The sequence below is a fragment of the Moschus berezovskii genome, chromosome X (genome assembly GCF_049115385.1).
Source record: "Moschus berezovskii isolate FMDL1 chromosome X, NW_MosBer_1.0, whole genome shotgun sequence".
Taxonomy (NCBI): domain Eukaryota; kingdom Metazoa; phylum Chordata; class Mammalia; order Artiodactyla; family Moschidae; genus Moschus; species Moschus berezovskii.
This window is the reverse complement of record NC_142488.1, coordinates 78,024,009-78,042,956: the sequence shown is the minus strand read 5'-3', so window position 1 is coordinate 78,042,956 and position 18,948 is coordinate 78,024,009. Positions and strand designations below refer to the sequence as shown.

Here is an 18,948-nt window from a genome sequence, read left to right as displayed (position 1 = left end):
TGAGTTTGAGTGAACTCCGGGAGTTGGTGATGGATAGGGAGGCCTGGCATGCTGTGATTCATGGAGTCGCAGAGAGTGGGACACGACTGAGTGACTGAAGTGTACTGAACGGAACATAATCTGTTGGACCATAGACTTTCAAGGGACTTGTGATCCATGCTGTTACTGTGTACTTAGACCTCTAGCTTGGTAGTCCTAGGGAACCCAGATTTACTAGAAACATGTTTGGTAACTTGGTGGAACTCAAGCTTCAGCAGCGTCTCTCTCTTGGCTGCTTCCATATGGTAACAGAATCCTTAAAATGAGTCCTTGTCATAGCTATGCCCCCAAACTATATGGATGGAAGCACTGTTAGTGAGCCTGAGATTTCTAATGACATAGGTCAGGAATCCCAGATGTGAAGTACAGTGGGCTTCTTCCTTTGATAGTGCTAGCTCTTAGCAGACCAGAGAATGTTCTACAGTGGCTTCTGTCTCAAATCCCTAGATATTCCTTTTTCGGAATCTGTAGAAATGAACTGGAAGGATTTGCCCTAGTAGCTCGAGGACAAAGATCACTTTTTCCTCGCTGGCCAACCCTCCACTACCTCATTTACTATCATATATACTGGCATGGCAACACTCAGAAGAGGCATTTTGGATTTTGTTTTGCTTCCCTTTTTGTCTCACTGTTTCTACTGCAGTCTGGACTGTACTAAGGAATGTACATAGGCACACGGAACACAGATGCTTCCCCTAGTAGTCCTACATTGGGAAACATTCTGGAAATCTACTCTGTTACACTCTGGGTTGCATCAGAGAAAAAGATAAATCAAAGGTCTTGGTAGTATGGAACTAAATCAATTTGGAATGCCATCAGATCTACCTCTGGTACATTTTCACCCTGCTTTGATGGTAGAGTGAGGATGGCTGAAGGGGCCTGCATCAGTAAGGGATAAACTAAGTCTGACCAGGGGAGGAAAGCTTCCACAGAAACTCTGTCTCCACCCCCATCTAAAGTAGCGAGGGACACCTCTGATGGAAAAAAAAAGCTACTGCTGTGGATGCTGCTTTTTTTCTCTCTTGCAGATGGGAGCTAGCAGTTCCAGAACCACTTCTTTGAGATATATATTTAAACTGAGATAAGTTTGATTCCCCAGAGCTTAACACAGGTACATGGAAGATGGATGCTTCCCCTAGCAGTCTTAGCTTGGGAAACATTCTGGAAAGTTCTCTGCTCCACCCAGGGTGGCACCAGAGGAAAAGGAGAAATCAAGATAAAGTCTTGATTTAGCAAACTCAAGACAAGCAAATCTCCGGAAGGCTGCTTCATAGACAGATCAAGGGCAGGTCCTCTGATCCTGGTCCTGATATCAACGTCGTTGAAGAGTCCCCAGAGAAAGGAGAAGATGTGGTGAGTTTGAGACGAAGTCCTCGAATCAATCATTTGGCATTCAGCAGGACGAACTCTGCTTCCTTCTACTCTGTGTCTCAGCCAAAGTCTCGAAGTATACAAAGAGCTCACTCATTCCAGCAAATGAAGTCAGACCAAAGAGAAAACTCTCCAGTCCAAAGTATTCAGTCTCTTAAGAGACTTCTATTCAGGGCAGTGTCTGAGATGATCAGTCCTTCAGAAAAGGGCTCAGCACGGATTAAAAGGCCTTCAGGAAACACTCTGGGTTCTGAAATACCTACAGCCTATCAGACGCTTGAGAAGAGTTACTGGAAGTCTCCAAGCTCTTGTAAAGCCACACCAAGAAAGGTCCCTTGGACACCACAGACTCCACTGCGCACCCTAGAAAAGCTGCAGAAATCCCCTGCGGAAATGACCCCTGCCAAACAGGTCATCTTTAAGGAATTCTTGAAAGACTTCTCTCCATATGCCTGGGATTCACCATCACGACCAAAAGTCACCCCTTGGAAAGGACACTTCCTGGCAGAAGGTGCCTCTCCTCTTGAAAAGGTACTGAGAACTCCCCAGAGACAAGGTGGTCAGCCCCCTAGATTTTTGCAAAATTCTTCTTGGCCACGTTTAGTGGACTCCAGTCCGGAAAGCACCTCCTGTCCAGCAGCCATGGTTTCATCAACTGCCCAGACCAGGAGTGAGTGTCTGACCCCCAGCAGATCCTCTGCTCAAGCACCTCCCAGGACAGCAGCCTCTGGGCTCCAGAGACAAGCCGCTTCCGAGGACACATCTCCAAGTCAGAAACACCAGCTTCCCCAGGGCTCTGGAGCACCCTGGGCAGAGAAGCTGCCACAGCCGTGAAATAACAAAGCTGTCAAAACCCCAGAGAGACCAGGGAACACAGCTCTGACTTCTCCAAAAAAAGCTGTTACCTCTCCTTCACGTGGTATTTCCAAGGAGAGTTCACTTGGGGAATTTCCCATAGCATCTCCTTCCTCTGGACAAGTGGGCTGGCAAGAGGTCCAGAGATCACCCAGTGTCACCACACCTCCCTCTTGTCCTGCTCCCTTGACGTCCCTCAGTGCCTCACAGGTAGCTCCGTCTGACCTCTGGCCCCCTACACCCCCTTCCAAACATGGGAAACGGCATAAAATGATCTCGGAAACAGAATGAGACTTCCTGGAGGGCCAGCCTGACAGCTTGGCTGCTCTGAGAGTTGCCATAACTGACAACCCAGCTGCCATCACGGACGCTGAAAAGAACCAGAAGGCAGCGACCCTCTCTCTTCCAACTTTGTCTGAAAGACACGGTTACCCTGGAACTGACTTGGGGGTGAGTGGCATACATCCTCTCCTTTGCTTATTGCAACAGACTCAGACTGTCTCACTCTCCTGGATGAAGCTGAGCACCATGGCCATGATAACATAAAAATCAACATTTCAACCCTGGACGAAGGTGAGGGGTTAAGGACGGGTATGTGTGAGAAGCCGTCTCCGTGTGATCCTGGGATTGCTCCCACCTCTCCTGCCTCTGGGCCCCACTCTCCATTGATGCCCCCCTCCGACCCGCACTGCATGGGAGATATGAAGCAGCACCAGGCGGCCACACAGCTAGAGGGTCAGCAGGCATCAACCTGGCCCTGCAGAGCCCCTGCCAGCCCACAGGCCTATGAAGTTGAGCTGGAGATGCAAGCTTCTGGCCTTCCCAAGCTCCGAATTAAAAAGATAGACTCCAGCTCTTTGCCAGAAGCCGAACCCCGGCCAAGGGAGGAGAGCTCCCTCCCGGGTCCCAGCGTGCCCAGGACCAGCAAGTTCTCAAGCAAACCTGAAGCCACTTGCCTGTCGGCCCCCTGACTTCACCCCTCACACAGCACCCCTGGCAAGAGTGGGGGACAGACCTATATCTGCCAGTCATGCACCCCCACCTGCTACCCCTGCGGTACCCCCTCTCCATTCCAGACAGAAGTTTGGGTTCCTTGGACCCCATCCCCCAAGCACAGTGGGAAGACAACTCCTGACACAATTAAAGACTGGCCCCGCAGGAAGAGAGCGGTGGACTGCAGCCTCAGCCCCTCTGCTGGGAGGAGCGAGGTCAGTGCCGACCTTCCCGGGGGGGGGGGTGGTATCACCACTGGAGGCGGAGGGCAAGGAGCTAGGCCTGGAACTTGGCATCGGCAGGCCCCCCATCCTTGGGGATTTTGAGCTAGAGGGCGTGTGTCAGCTGCCAGACCAGTCGCCTCCCAGGGACAGCGTGCCCAAGGCTGAGGAGGCCTTCTCCTGGGCACAGTTTGGCTTGGGATCTAGGAAGAGATACCTTTCTGCTGAGGAGGAGGCTGAACATCAAGTGAAAAGGGCCTGCGACCAGCAGGGAGACTCGGAAGGGTGGTCTCCATGCACCAGCATTCGCCAGTTGCCCTCTGCGGCTGACGACGAGGCATTCGTCCCATGTGCCACCCCACCTCCTGGCTGTGCTGTGCGGAGCTGCCTCTCTACCAGCGGGCTGCAGGTGCTGACCCACTCTCCACTGCTGTTCCCGGGGAAGACACCCTCCTCTCAGCCTAAAGACGCCAGAGATGAGGATGTGGATGTGTTTCCGCCCACGGCAGAAGACTCTCCTTTCAGCCAAGCATTCTCCAGGAGTCGCCCTACTGGCAAAACTTATTCACGGAAGAAGCTGCTCAGCTAGTTAGAATGGAACCATCTGGTGGACGTGTAACTACAAACACTACCGACTTTGCCCGGAGCCACTGCACTTCCTCACAGAAGTGCTCTGAGAGCAGTTTTTTTCTGGACATACACGGAATTCCAGACGTGTAGAATAAACACATTCTTAGTCATGTACCCAGAAACCCAGTCCATCTGAACCAGGGCCCTGACGGCCCACTCCTCATATGTAACCCTCAGCTTGTTGCACAGAAATAGGAATAACCAGGGCTTAATGGAACTGAGGAAATTTAAAACATGAGGGTGGGGTCAGCCAGGTCCCCACAGGCAGAAAGAAACTGGTGGCCTGGTCCCAAGCCTCTTTTTTCCAGGATCAGCTTTCAGAGTCCAAGTAGAATGCCTTCAAGTTTTCAAATCCCCCCTCTGGAATCCATCCATCCCCCAAGCCCAACCCTAATCCACCACACCTGCCTGGCCTTAGTGAGGTGATAGAGCTGGTGGTATAACTCAGAGGTGGCCTGGGTATTCAGAATCAGACAAGGAACTGTAAGGGTAGGATCCCGTTCCAGCCCCATATCAACAGTGACCATGGCAAGTTCAGAACACTCTGTGTCACTTGTGAAATGGGAGAAGGACCACTGTGTCGGTCCCTTGAGTTGCTATAAGGCCAGGACCCCAAGTCGGAGGCAACACTTGGAGATGGAAGCAGCGTACACAAAACCAGGCTGTGTCACAGGGGTAGAATAAAGGTTTGCATTCCCTGTGTAACAGTAAAATCGTCTCTAGCTATTTAGCATTTGGTGCATTTCTGTGTAACATTACAGCCTGAGGTTAAACATGACCATGGTCCAGCTCTAGTGGTTTCCAGAGCAGCCGTATCTCAAGGTCTGCCCTGGGAGCCGGCCAGTCCCCAGTACGGTTTCTGTCCTTCACAGGGAAACTCACCTTAGTCAAGCTGTCCAGGGCACCCCGCAGCCCAGCTGGCTGCCAGGTCCAGGCCAGGGCCTGGGTTAACAGAGCTGATTCAGAACCGTCTCATGGTTTCTGAAAAGCTTTCAAGCCTGTTGTGTTTCCAAATCTGAGTCCTACTATGATCTTATAAATAAAACCCTTAAGTTAAACTCAAAAAAAAAAAAAAAAAGATAAAGTCTTGATGGTGAGGAGCTGGAAATCATTGGGATGCCATCAGGTCTTCCCTGGTACATCTCCACTCCGCCTTGGTGGTAGAACCAAGAGGGACGAGTAAGGTGCCTTTGTCAGTAAAAAAACAGATTATGTCCAACCAGGGAAAGAAAGTTTCAGTGGGAAGTCTGTCTCCACCCCAACTATCGCAGAGAAGCACGCCTTCAGTAGAGAAAAGCCATGGCTGCGGATGCCGTTTTTTCCTCTCTAGCAGTTCCAAGAACCACCCCTTTAAGTTTGATCTGTAGAAAACAAGAGAAATGGATATTAGCACCATATGTGTTGCTCTTTATCTCTCTGAAAGACATGCCAGACTTGTGTCTTAAGAATGCAGATTTGGGTGTGAAACTTTCAGCTCCCTCCTGTCCTTTTACTTTGCCCCTGTATCTGGGGCTCCCAAATGAACAGGCTGAGAATCAGGGCACCCTTTCCAGGAGGGGTTGCCTCAGCCTCAGTAGAAATTTAAACAGTCCCAATTGTGGTCTATTTAAAGGATCCAAAAATTACCTAGAAGCCTTTATGGGACTAATTTTACTTTATGAGCTTACTCGGAGAGATGTAATGTATGTCTTGGGAAAGACGCTGACTCCTGACTCAAAAACTGGAGTTTCAGGTAAACTACTGTTTTGGAGATGAATGGCTTGAACATGAGACAAGGGGGAAGAGGGAACACGAAATAGCCATCCTCCCTACTGGGAGCCAAACAGTTCCCATAACAGAACCACTTTGTCAGATATATTCTTGAAGGACTTAAACAAACATGCACTAAGACTTTAAACTATGCTAGACTTTAAACTGTGCTAAGTTGGCTGACATAGAACAGGGAGAGAAGGAAGCTCCTAGTAAATTCCTAAATAGACTATGGGAGGCTCTCTGCAAGTTTACTGACATTGATTGTGAAAGTTCAGAGAAGGAAGGATCTTAAAAGATAGATTTCTCACTCAGTTGGCTCTAGATATCTGCTATAAGCTACAAAAACAGGTGTTCATACCAAATTAGTCTTTAGATAAATTGCTGCAGCTGTCTCAGATGGTGTATTATGGCAGAAAAATCAGAGAATAAGAATAATCAAAAAAGAACCAGGCAAAAGACTGAAGCCACAACAATGGCTGTTAGATCCACTCTGAAACAGCCTGAGGAAAAATGCCCAGGTGAAAAGGGATGGACTTGTTATTACTATGGAGCAGTTATTACTAAGGAGGAGCATTTTAAGCGGGATTGCCCTCAGGCATCTAAGCTGCCCCCAGCTCCATGTCTGGTCTGCAGAGGATCACAGGGGAGAATAGACTTCCCTTCAAGGCATAGGCCCCAGGGATCAGGCTCTCAAGGCAATTGAGATTGAAGGGCCTAGGGGTCCCCACACAAACTCCTATCCTAATTACACCTGAGGAACCCTGGTTATTAATAACTGTGAGAGGAACAATCAGTTGATTTCCTTTTAGACCTCGGGGCAACTTTCTCTGGGCTCACTGAAGCTCCTGGCCCATTTTTCTCTCAGTTTACTACTGTGTGGATGAGCCAAACATTATTATTTCAGTCATCCTTTCAGCTACAACTGGGACTCTGTGCTATTTTCTCACAAGTTTCTAATCATGCTGGAGTCTCCTTCATCCCTTCTGGGGAGGGATATACTGAGCAAATTCCAGTCCTCGGGTTTCATGAATAAGGGACCCACTCTCTATAATTGAACAAAATGTAAATCCTAGGGTGTGGGCTGATGGAAAAAAAAAAAGTGGGTTGAGCACAAAATGCTGTTTCTGTCATTATTAAGCTCAAAGACCCTCACATATTTCCACATCAAAAGCAGTATCCATTAAAGCCCAAGGTTAAGGAACACTTAAAACTCATCTTTGAAAATTTAAAGGAACAAGGGCTATTAATTCCCTGTAACAGTCCATACAACACTCCTATTTTGGGTACAAAAATGTCAAATGATAAATGGAGACTAGTTCAAGATTTATGAATAATAAATGAGGCTGTGGTTCTTTTACACTCCATGGTGCCTAATCCTTATATTTTATTGTCTGAAATTCTTTAATGAGCCAAATACTTTTCAGTCATTGATTTGAAGGATGCTTTCTAGAGTTAAACCTATACTAAATCATCCTCCACTTTAAGAATTAAAGACATTTGAGGGGATTTTTGTACATCACAGGCTACTGCCACATTTGGATTCTTGATTATGGGGAACTTGCCCAGCCTTTATATAAACTTGTAACTGAAACTCAACTAGTAAGACTTGTTTGGTCACCAGGGACTCAAAAGTCTTTTAAGGCTCTTCAAGCTGCTCTCTTACAAGCTCCTGTTTTATGCTTACCCACAGAGTCAAAGTTTAATCTGTTTGTTACTGAGACAAAAGGTATTGCCTTAGGAGTGATGACACAACCCCAAGGTCCTCACCAAAAGCCTGTAGCTTCTATTGCTTTGCTAGTGCTTAAAGCTCTTAAGTTTACTAATGGGTGGAATCTTACTGTACTGACTTCTCATTATGTCAGTGGGATCTTAAACTTTAAAGTTATTATTTGGATGACAGTCAGTTTCTTAAATAGCAATCACTGCTACTGGAAGGATCAATAACTAAACTTAGATTTTGTGGAAACTTAAACCCTGCCACTTTCACTTTTCCTTCCCCAGAAGGAAAATTAAGCCTTCAGTTCAGTTCAGTTCAGTCACTCAGTCGTGACCGACTCTTTGAGACCCCATGAATCACAGCATGCCAGGCCTCCCTGTCCATCACCAACTCCCGGAGTTCTCTCACCATCGAGTCGGTGATGCCATCCAGCCATCTCATTCTCTGTCATCCCCTTCTCCTCCCGCCCCCAATCCTTCCCAGCATCAGAGTCTTTTCCAGTGAGTAGAATTAACTATATGACTCAGATTTCAGCTTTTCAACAGACATTACAGGAACTCCGGGATTTGACCCCTGACCCAGCCTCCACAGTCTGTCTGATTACTGAGTCTGCAGTGCTCCTCTACTCATCAATAAAAGGCTTCATATGGTGGGTTTCTCCCCTTCAAGGAAAGGACTTTCTTCATCTCCATGAATACCTTCAGCAACAACAATCATATGTGACATCTTAATCCAATGACATCTAACAATCCTAAAATGGACTGGTATAACATATTGTCCCTTAAGTATGGACATAATATGACTTTTAATTTTGATTATGTTTTAACTTGGTTTAATGACTATTTTGCCTTATATCTGTAAGTATATAATGGGGTTTGTTTCTAACTGTGTGAAAGCTTTTTGGTTACAAATGGCTATCCAAGCTCCTGCAAGTGCCACAGCCTCCTCCAACTATTACTTGGGACCCCTGGATCAGAGATCCTCAATATGAGGGTTAGGAGAATATGCTGCCTCAATAATTTAGGGCCTGTGCCCTTGGCCAGCAGGAAGTAGCTACAGAATGAGAGTGATGCCCCTTTCCCCTGGGCAGCTATATTCTCCTAAAAGAAAAAGAAGGGGATTAGAGGGAGTTAATATTTAGATAGGCTGATAAGGAGTCTGGGGCACTCAAGGAGGAAGGAGTCCAGGGTCCTAAAGAAGGGAAAAGGAGCTCTTGAGGAAGAGAAAAAGACAAACAGATTTTTTTCTACATTCCTTCATTTTAGTCACATAAAATATTCTTTCTTTAAACTCAGAGAAAATGGCTTAAGCTATGTTTTTCCTTAAACTCTATATCATATAGCAACAATGTATCCTGCTTAAGGACATGTTTCTCCTTCCTAACAGGAACCTTCTGACTAATCTTGTTATTGTAAGATGTATATTGTGGGAATGAGTCTGGTAAAATCTTTCTATTAATTCTAATCTTGTTAATTTAAGATGCATGTTTTGGAAGTGGATCTGGTAAAAAAAAAAAAAGGGGGGGGTTCTCTCTGTTCACATTCTGATGTCTATGTCAGACTCTTTCTCTGTCACTTTTTATACTTTAATAAAACTCTGCTACATAAAAACTCTTGAGTGATCAAACCTGGTCCCTGGTCCTGAAGTTAAGGCTTTCTTCTTTGCAGATCACAAATCTGACATAGTTTATGGTAAGCTATCAAGAAGGTGAAAGAACTGGGGCTCATGAAAATCTTTATCTGGAAACATCTATATAAATGCCTGTTCTGCCAGTTTTTCAAAGAGCACAGAGTGTCTCATTTCTGATCTCCACCCTGAACTCCTTTCAGGAATGTTGAAGGTCAGTAGTCACAATGGCTACTTATTTAATCTTTATAGAGGCAAATGGCAAGTGCAAGTTTTCAGTCGGCAGGGTCCCTTCATGGTCATAAATGTGACCATTTTTGGGAAGCATTTCATATACATTTTGTCCCACAGTGCCAGGAATGTTTGTTCCCTGGGCTGATGAAGATTTTTCTGATTGGCCACTCAGTGTACTATTACTGGCTTAGGCCTTGGTAGTAACAAAAGTTCTGCATCATATGTGCCTTACTAGCAGTCTCTTATTGTCCAGGAACATATTCCTTCTTGTTGCTTCTTCCATATCTCTAGTTACATTATGTAATCTTTTATTTTCTTAGAGACTCAGTAACATATTTGGTAATGTATGAGACAAAACAATTCTTTTGTAAAACAGTCAATAATAAGAAATAATATAGCTAGCAGTAATAGTAAGGTTATAAGTAAGAGGAGTTACCCCACAACCGAGGCCAGGGGCAGCGGCTGAGAGGAGCTACCCCACACCGGAGGTCAGGGCCTGAGGCCGAGAGGAGCAACCCACATCCAAGTGGCAGCGGCTGCGTGGGCCCAGGAGGGCCGAAAGGAGCTACTCCACGTTCAAGGTCAGGAAGGGCTGCTATGAGGAGATACCCCTCGTCCAAGATAAGGTGCAGCGGCTGCGCTTTGCTGGAGAAGTTGTGAAGAGGTACCCCACGACCAAGGTAAGAGAAACCCAAACAAGATGGTAGGTATTGTGAGAGGGAATCAGAGGGCAGACACATTGAAATCATAATCACAGAAAACTAGTCAATCTGATCACATGGACCACATCCTTGTTTAACTCAATGAAACTAAGCAATGATGTGTGGGCCCACACAAGATGGGCAGGTCATGGTGGAGAGGTCTGACAGTATGTGGTCCAGTGGAGAAGGGAATGGCAAACCACTTCAGTACACTTGCCTTGAGAACCCCAAGAACAGTATTAAAAGGCAAAACGATAGGATATTGAATGAGGAATTCCCCAGGTTGGTAGGTGCCCAGTATGCTACTGGTGATCAGTGGAAAAATAATTCCAGAAAGAATGAAGGGATGAAGCCAAAGCAAAAACAATATGCAGTTGTGGATGTGACTGGTGATAGAAGCAAGGTCTGATGCTGGAAAGAGCAATAATGCTTAAAAACCTGGAAAGTTGGTCCATGAATCAAAGAAAACCGAAACTGGTCAAACAGGAAATGGCAAGAGTGAACATAGACATTCTAGGAATAACTGAACTAAAATGGACTGGAATAGGTGAATTTAACTCAGATGACCATTATATCTACTACTGTGGGCAGGAATCACTTAGAAGAAATGGAGTAGCCATCATGGTCAACAAAAGAGTCCGAAATGCAGTACTTGGATGCAGTCTCAAAAAAGACAGAATGATCTCTGTTCGTTTCCAAGGCAAACCATTCAACATTACAGTAATGAAGGCCTATACCCCAACTAGAAACGCTGAAGAAGCCAAAGTTGAACGGTTCTATGAAGACCTAAAAGACCTTTTAGAACTATCACCCAAAAAAGATGTCCTTTTCATTATAGGGGACTGGAATGCAAAGGTAGGAAGTCAGGAAACACCTGGAATAACAGGCAAATTTGGCCTTGGAGCACGGAATGAAGCAGGGCAAAGGATAATAGAGTTTTGCCAAGAGAATGCACTGGTCATAGCAAACACCCTCTTCCAACAACACAAGAGAAGACTCTACACATGGACATCACCAGATGGTCAACACCGAAATCAGATTGATTATATTCTTTGCAACCAAAGATGAAGAAGCTCTATAAAGTTAGCAAAACTAAGACCAGGAGCTGACTGTGGCTCAGATCATGAAGTCCTTTTTGCCAAATTCAGACTTAAACGAAAAAAAGTAGGGAAAACCACTAGACCACTCAGATATGACCTAAATCAAATTCCTTATGATTATAGAGTGGAAGTGAGAAATAGATTTAAGGGACTAGATCTGATAGATAGAGTGCTTGATAAACTATGGAAGGAGGTTCATGACATTGTAGAGGAGACAGGGACCAAGACCATCCCCATGGAAAATAATGCAAAAAAGCAAAATGGCTGTCTGAGGGGGCCTTACAATTAGCTGTGCAAAGAAGAGAAGAGAAAAGCAAAGGAGAACAGGAAAGCTATAAGCATCTGAATGCAGAGTTCCAAAGAATAACAAGGAGAGAAAAGAAAGCTTTCCTCAGGTGATCAATACAAAGAAATAGAGGAAAACAACAGAATAGGAAAGATTAGAGATCTCTTCAAGAAAATTAGAGATTCCAAGGGAACATTTCATGCAAAGATGGGCTCGAAAAAGGACAGAAATGGTATGGACCTAACAGAAGCAGAAGATATTAAGAAGAGGTGGTAAGAATACACAGAAGAACTGTACAAAAAAGATCTTCACTACCAAGATGATCACAGTGGAGTGATCACTCACCTAGAACCAGACATCATGGAATGTGAAGTCAAGTGGTCCTTAGAAAACATCACTAGGAACAAAGCTAGTGGAGTTCTTGAAATTCCAGTTGAGCTATTTCAAATCCTGAAAAATGGTGCTCTGAAAGTGCTGCACTCCATATGCCAGCAAATTTGGAAAACTAACCAGTGGCCACAGAACTGGAAAAGGTCAGTCTTCATTCCAATACCAAGGAAGGCAATGCCAAAGAATGCTCAAACTACCGCACAATTGCAGTCATCTCACACGCTAGTAAAGTCATGCTTAAAATTCTCCAAGTCAGGCTTCAGCAATACCTGAACCGGGAAATTCCAGATGTTCCAGCTGATTTTAGAAATGGCAGAGGAACCAGAAATCAAATTGCCAACATCTGCTGGATCATGGAAAAAGCAGGAGAGTTCCAGAAAAACATATTTTTCTGCTTCATTAACTATGACAAAGACTTTGACTGTGTGGATCACAATAAACTGTGGAAAATTCTGAAAGAGATGGAAACACCAGACCACCTGACCTGCATCTTGAGAAACCTGTATGCAGGTTAGGAAGCAACTGTTAGAACTGGACATGGAAAAACAGACTTGTTCCAAATAGGAAAAGGAGTACATTAAGGTTGTATATTGTCACCCTGCTTATTTAACTTATATGCAGAGTACATCATGAGGAACGCTCAGCTGGAAGAAGCACAAGCTAGAATCAAGATTGGAGGGAAAAATATCAATAACCTCAGATACGCAGATGACACCACCCTTATGGCAGAAAGTGAAGAGGAACTAAAAAGCCTCTTGATGAAAGTGAAAGAGGAGCGTGAAAACTTTGGCTTGAAGCTCAACATTCAGAAAACAAAGATCATGGCATCTGGTCCCATCACTTCATAGGAAATAGACGGACAAACAGTGGAAACAGTGTCAGATTTTTTTTTTTTTTTTTTTGGAGGGCTCCAAAATCACTGCAGAAGATGATTGCAGCCATGAAATTAGAAGACGCTTATTCCTTGGAAGGAAAGTTATGACCAACCTTGATAGTATATTAAAAAGCAGAAACATTCCTTTGCCAAAAAAGGTCCGTCTAGTCAAGGCTATGGTTTTTCCAGTGGTCATGTTTGGATGTGAGAGTTGGACTGTGAAGAAAGCTGATCGCCGAAGAACTGATGCTTTTGAACTGTGGTGTTGGAGAAAACTCTTGAAATTCCCTTGGTCTGCATGGAGATCCAACCAGTCCATTTTAAAGAGATCAGGCCTGGGTGTTCTTTGGAAGGACTGATGCTAAAGCTGAAACTCCAAAATTTGGCCACCTCATGTGAACAGAGAACTCACTGGAAAAATCTCTGATGCTGGGAGGGATTTGGGGCAGGAGGAGAAGACGATAACAGAGAGTGAGATGGCTAGATGGCATCACCGACTCGATGGATTTGGGTTTATATGATCTCCGGGTGTTGGTGATGGACAGGGAGGCCTGCCGTGCTGTGATTCATGGGGCTGCCAAGTGTTAGATACAACTGAACGACTGACTTGAACTGACTGAACTGAATAGAAGAGCTTCTTTTTTTTTTTTTTCGGGGAGTGTTAACAGGAGGTTTGCTATGTGATGTTTCTCCCAAGTCCTTTGTTTCTTTTCAAGCAGAGTAAGTGAGTTGCTCCTAGGAACTGGGGTCATTGTGTGAGACAGGCTTGTATCTCCTCTAATAAACATTCTCTCTACGATAAAACTCCTTAGTCTCTACCCCCCTTTTCCTTGAGAAATGGATTGTCTCCTGACCTTGTGACTGTTATTAATCCCTTGTTTCCTTGGTAACGGTTGCTCTACGTTTGGATTTCTGATCTTTATCATAGTCGAAAGAAACTTCTTGTACCACAGCCTATATATACTCACAGAAAAATCTTTAAAGCTCCTTTGCTTTATCAGATCTTGGGTCCCTGTTTCTTTCTTTCTCTCTTTCTCTCCCCTCAGCTGATTCCTTAGAGCACAGAGACACATCTTGCCCATTCTTCTGCCTGGGCTTCTAAGACTCTCTCAAGAATGCACCCTGTGACTTCACTCTCCCTCTAGAGGGCGCCCAGTGCCTTCGTGGGAGATGCCAGTCCTGTGCCAAGGACTTTATTGGTTTCCTGAGTAAACTAGGGAATATCAGCTTTTATCTCTGTTTCACTTTCTTATCGTCATCTCTGGACCACCAGGTCCCAGTCTTTTTAAGGACTACAACAAATGGCGCCCAGAACAAGGACACTGGTACACGTGGCATTTTTGCTGTAGAGACTTCAACACCTATTGAGAGCAGAACGTATTGAGATCTGTAAGTAGTAATACATGGGTCAAATGGCTGGAAAGCCCCATGATTTCTCTACCTTACTTCATCATTTCTTTAAAGTTCAGGGTCTTCTGGTTTCACACCAACTAATAGAGGCTTGCCTTCAAACAGTAGTCGAATATAATCCCTAGTTCCCTGATGAAGGCAGTTTTGGTTTAGAAATCTGGCACCATGTCAAAGAAAATGTTGAAAGAGCTGCCAGGCAAGAAGAAAATATCCCAATTGACTTTTGGACCTTATGGGCTTTCATTAAAACTATAATTTTGCCATTTCAAGGTAATTGTAACCCTCATGATATTTGACAACAGACAGAACACTTATTGCATGAATATGAATTAGGTGATGAAACTTTACAAAAAGCCCAATTAGAACAACATAAAATATTTCAAAATTTTCCTACTAGCCCAATTGCTCCTCCTCCTCTACCAGCGGGCATGAATCTAGAAGTCTCTCCTTTGTTAGAACTTAATGATTCTGATAACGACTCTCCTCAGGCATCTTTTGACACCAAAACTGGCAATGCTTTTATGGACAACTATGATAAGTCCTTGACACAGACTCATATTTGCAAAAAATCAGCACTTATCCACTATCCTCCACAACAAAGGCTCTATGAATTACTGGCTTTGCAATCACAAGTTTCTGACGCTAATGATTTTTCGTCTTTCCAGTTTTAAGAAATGCTGACTTGACTCAAGGGCACATAATACCTCAATATGACAGTATTAATCTTTTTCACATGCAACAAATGAAAAAGGCTGTGACTATGCATGGCCCACATTCAGCATTTACTAGAGAGCTTCTAAATGTTGTGGCATCTTCTATTGGAAACTATTCCCTATGATTGGCGAACTTTAATAAAAGCTCTCCTTAAACTGGGAGAATATCTTCAATGGACAATGTGGTTTATGATATAGCCAGAGATCATGCTAGCAAGAATGCTCAATCTGGCATTCTCCAAAACCAAATTACTTATGAAATGTTAACTGGCTTTGGACAATTTGATACCATAGAGGCTCAAATACAGTGTCCTCCCTTGTTGCATGAACAATGAAAAACAGTGGCCCTTGAAGCTTGGGATCAAATTACTCCTCAAGGAGCACCTACAAGTAGTTACACTAAAATATTACAAGGACCTAATGAAAGTTATGCTGGTTTTTTAGCTAGATTAGAAACTGCTATTTCCAGCACTGTAATCAGAGAAGAAGCCAAAAAAAAAAAAAAAAAACAGCTAGAGTAATTACTTGCTTATGAGAATGCAAGTCAGGAATGTCAAAGAGCTATCGCTCCAATTTGTGAGACTGGGACTATTATTGATTATTTGAAGACTTGTCACATCTAGGATAAGAAACTCAAAAGATGCAGATGCTAGTTGAGACAATGGCTGCTGCCTTTAGAAAGGGAAATAACGGATGCTTTACATGTGGAGATAAAAACCATTTTTAAAGGGACTGCCCTAAGAAGGCTAATAAAAAACCTCCAACAGTTTGCCCTCACTGCCATAGAGGAATGCATTGGGCCAAAGACTGTAAATCTAAACTTGATATTGATAGAAAACCTATCCCAGGAAACTCCAAACAGGGGACACCCCCAGGTCCCCTACAACAAAAACAAGGGACAAATTCTATCTTTTCCCTCAAACCCTCAACATCTGGCAGTGCTGCCGTCGATATACCAGCCCTAAATGATTTTTACCTTTATCCTCAAGAAGTCCCTTCTAGTATACCTACCGAACTTTTTGGACCCCTGCCCCCGCAAACCTTCGGTCTTTTGCTTTGCCGATCTAGTTTGATTTCTAAAGGAATTACTGTTCACCCTGGAATAATCGATTCAGATTATAAAGGGGAAATTCAAATTATGATGTCATCTCAGATTCTATGGCGATTTAAGAAGGGGGACAAAATTGCTCAATTATTTCTTTTGCCTTACATTCCTATTAACGCCTCTAATAATGTACAGACAGGCGGATTTGGCAGTACAGATCAAAAACAATCCTTATGGACATCATGGTGTCTGAATATGCCCGACCAATTATAAATATCAAAATTAATGATAAACGATTTTCTGGTCTCCTCAACACTGGATCTGATATTACTATTATTTCCAAACACTTATGGCCTAAATCCTTGCCTTTACAAAAGGTCTCTTGCCAAATTGCAGGAGTTTCTCAAACTAAAGTACAAGAAGTCTATCAAAGTGTTCAGATATATCCATGTGAGGGACTAGAAAGCCAACATGCAACATTAAGACCTTATGTGACAAAGGCCTCCCTTAATCTAATAGGAAGGGACTTACTTATGCAATAGCAAACTCAGATATGCATTCCACATTTATCCTAGGGGGCACTGCTCATTTAACAAACAAAACAATTATTAAAATAACTTGGAAGAATGATGAGCTTATTTGGACAGAGCAGTGGCCCCTTATGAAAGAAAAATTACAGGCTGCTAAAGAACTTATAGACACAATTAAAATTGAAACATATTGAGTAATCATTCTCCTTCAGTTCAGTTCAGTTCAGTCTCTCAGTCATGTCCGACTCTTTGTGACCCCATGAATCACAGCACGCCAGGCCTCCCTGTCCATCACCAACTCCCAGAGTTCACTCAAACTCATGACCATCGAGTCGGTGATGCCATCCAGCCATCTCATTCTCTGTTGTCCCCTTCTCCTCCCGCCCCCAATCCTTCCCAGCATCAAAGTCTTTTCCAGTGAGTCAACACATCGCATGAGGTGGCCAAAGTATTGGAGTTTCAGCTTTAGCATCAGTCTTTCCAATGAACACCCAGGATTGATCTCCTTTAGAATGGACTGGTTGGATCTCCTTGCAGTCCAAGGGACTCTCAAGAGTCTTCTCCAGTACCACATTTCAAAAGCATCAATTCTTCAGAGACCAGCCTTCTTCACAGTGGAACTCCCCTATTTTTGTTATAAAAAAGAAATCTAAAAAATAGTGCCTTTTAACAGACCTTAGAAAAGTTAATGCATCTATGAAACCTATGGGTGCATTACAACCGGGAATCCCATCACCTACTACTATTCCTCAAAATTGACATATTATTATTATTGATTTGCAAGATGGCTTTTTAAATATACCTTTACACCCTTTAGACCGAGAGAGATTTGCTTTCTCTCTCCCTTTTCCTAATCACATCAGGCCTCATAAGCTATATCAATGAACTGTGCTGCCTCAAGGAATGATGATTCTCCCACCATGTGTCAATACTACGTGGCTAAAGCCCTTGAGCCTGTGAGAAAACAATTTCCTGACTTTCTTGTTATTCATTATATGGATGATATATTGTTTTCAGCTCCATCTGTTTTAGAAACTCAACATATGTTTGACATGGCTCAACAATGCTTAAAAACTCTGGGTTAATCATTGTTCCTGAAAAAATTCAAACCTCTGCACCTTACTATTACTTAGGATTTATTGTTGAAAGACAACTTATTATTTCTCCACTAATTCAGATTCTTACTGATAAATTATCAACTTTAAATGATTTTCAAAAACTCTTGGGTGATATACACTGGATTGGACCCTCATTAGGAATTGCTAATTATCAACTGACTAATCTGTTTAATACTTTGAAAGGAGATCTTAATTTAGACAGCCCTCGTTCACTTTCTCAAGAAGCACTAGAGGAACTCTATTTAGTCCAAGATAAATTATAAAACAGTTTCTTACTCGCATCAGACTAAATTTACCTCTAGAATTATTTGTACTCCCCTCTCTTCATTCTCCCACAGGACTTCTTGCCCAGCAAGAACGTCCAATAGAATGGATCTATACCTATTTTATTTTATTTTTTTAAAATTTATTTTATTGGAGGCAAATTATCTTACATTAATATATTGGTTGGTTTTGCCATACATTGACATGAATCTGCCCGAGGTGTACATGTGTTCTCTTTCTTGAACCCCCCTCCCACCTCCCTCTTCCCCATAGCCTCCCTCCATGTCATCCCCGTGCACCAGCCCCAAGCATCCTGTATCATGCGTCAAACCTGGACTGGTCACTTATGATAATATACATGCTACAATGCCATTCTCCCCAATCATCCCACCTTCACCCTCTCCCACAGAGTCCCAAAGACTGTTCTGTATGCCTATGTCTCTTTTGCAGTCTCGTATACAGGGTTCAGGTTACCATCTTTCTAAATTCCATATATATGCGTTAGTATACTGTATTGGTGTTTTTCTTTCTGGCTTACTTCACTCTGTATAATTGGCTCCAATTTCATCCACCTCATTAAAACTGATTCAAATGCATTCTTTTTGATGGCTGAAAAATACTCCATTGTGTATATGTACCAAAGCTTTCTTATCCATTCATCTGCAGATGGACATCTAGGTTGCTTCCATGTCCTGGCTATTATAAACAGTGCTGCAATGAACATTGGAATACATGTGTCTCTTTTATTTCTGGTTTCCTCTGTGTGTATGCCCAGGAGTGTGATTGCTGGATCATATGGCAGTTTTATTTCCAGTTTTTTGAGGAATCTCCACACTGTTCTCCATATACCTATTTGAAAGGAGTAAAATCACTTACACCTTACCTTGATTTAATTACTCACATAATTATCAATGGAAGAAATAGAACTAAAACTCTAATTGGCTCTGATCCTCATAAAATTGTAATACCTATCAATAAATCTCAATTTGAGAATGCATTAGAAACTTCCACTGATTTTCAAAAAGCCTTTCTAGAATATTTTGGAGAAATTTCATTCCATTATCCGTCTAACAAGCTAT

At 43.4% G+C, this 18,948-nt stretch overlaps 1 pseudogene; it reads left to right on the top strand.

Moving 5' to 3' along the window:
- Window positions 1–221: 221 nt before the first annotated feature.
- On the top strand, window positions 222–4,068 carry LOC129563955 (treslin pseudogene; annotated as a pseudogene).
- The last annotated feature ends 14,880 nt before the right edge of the window (window positions 4,069–18,948 follow it).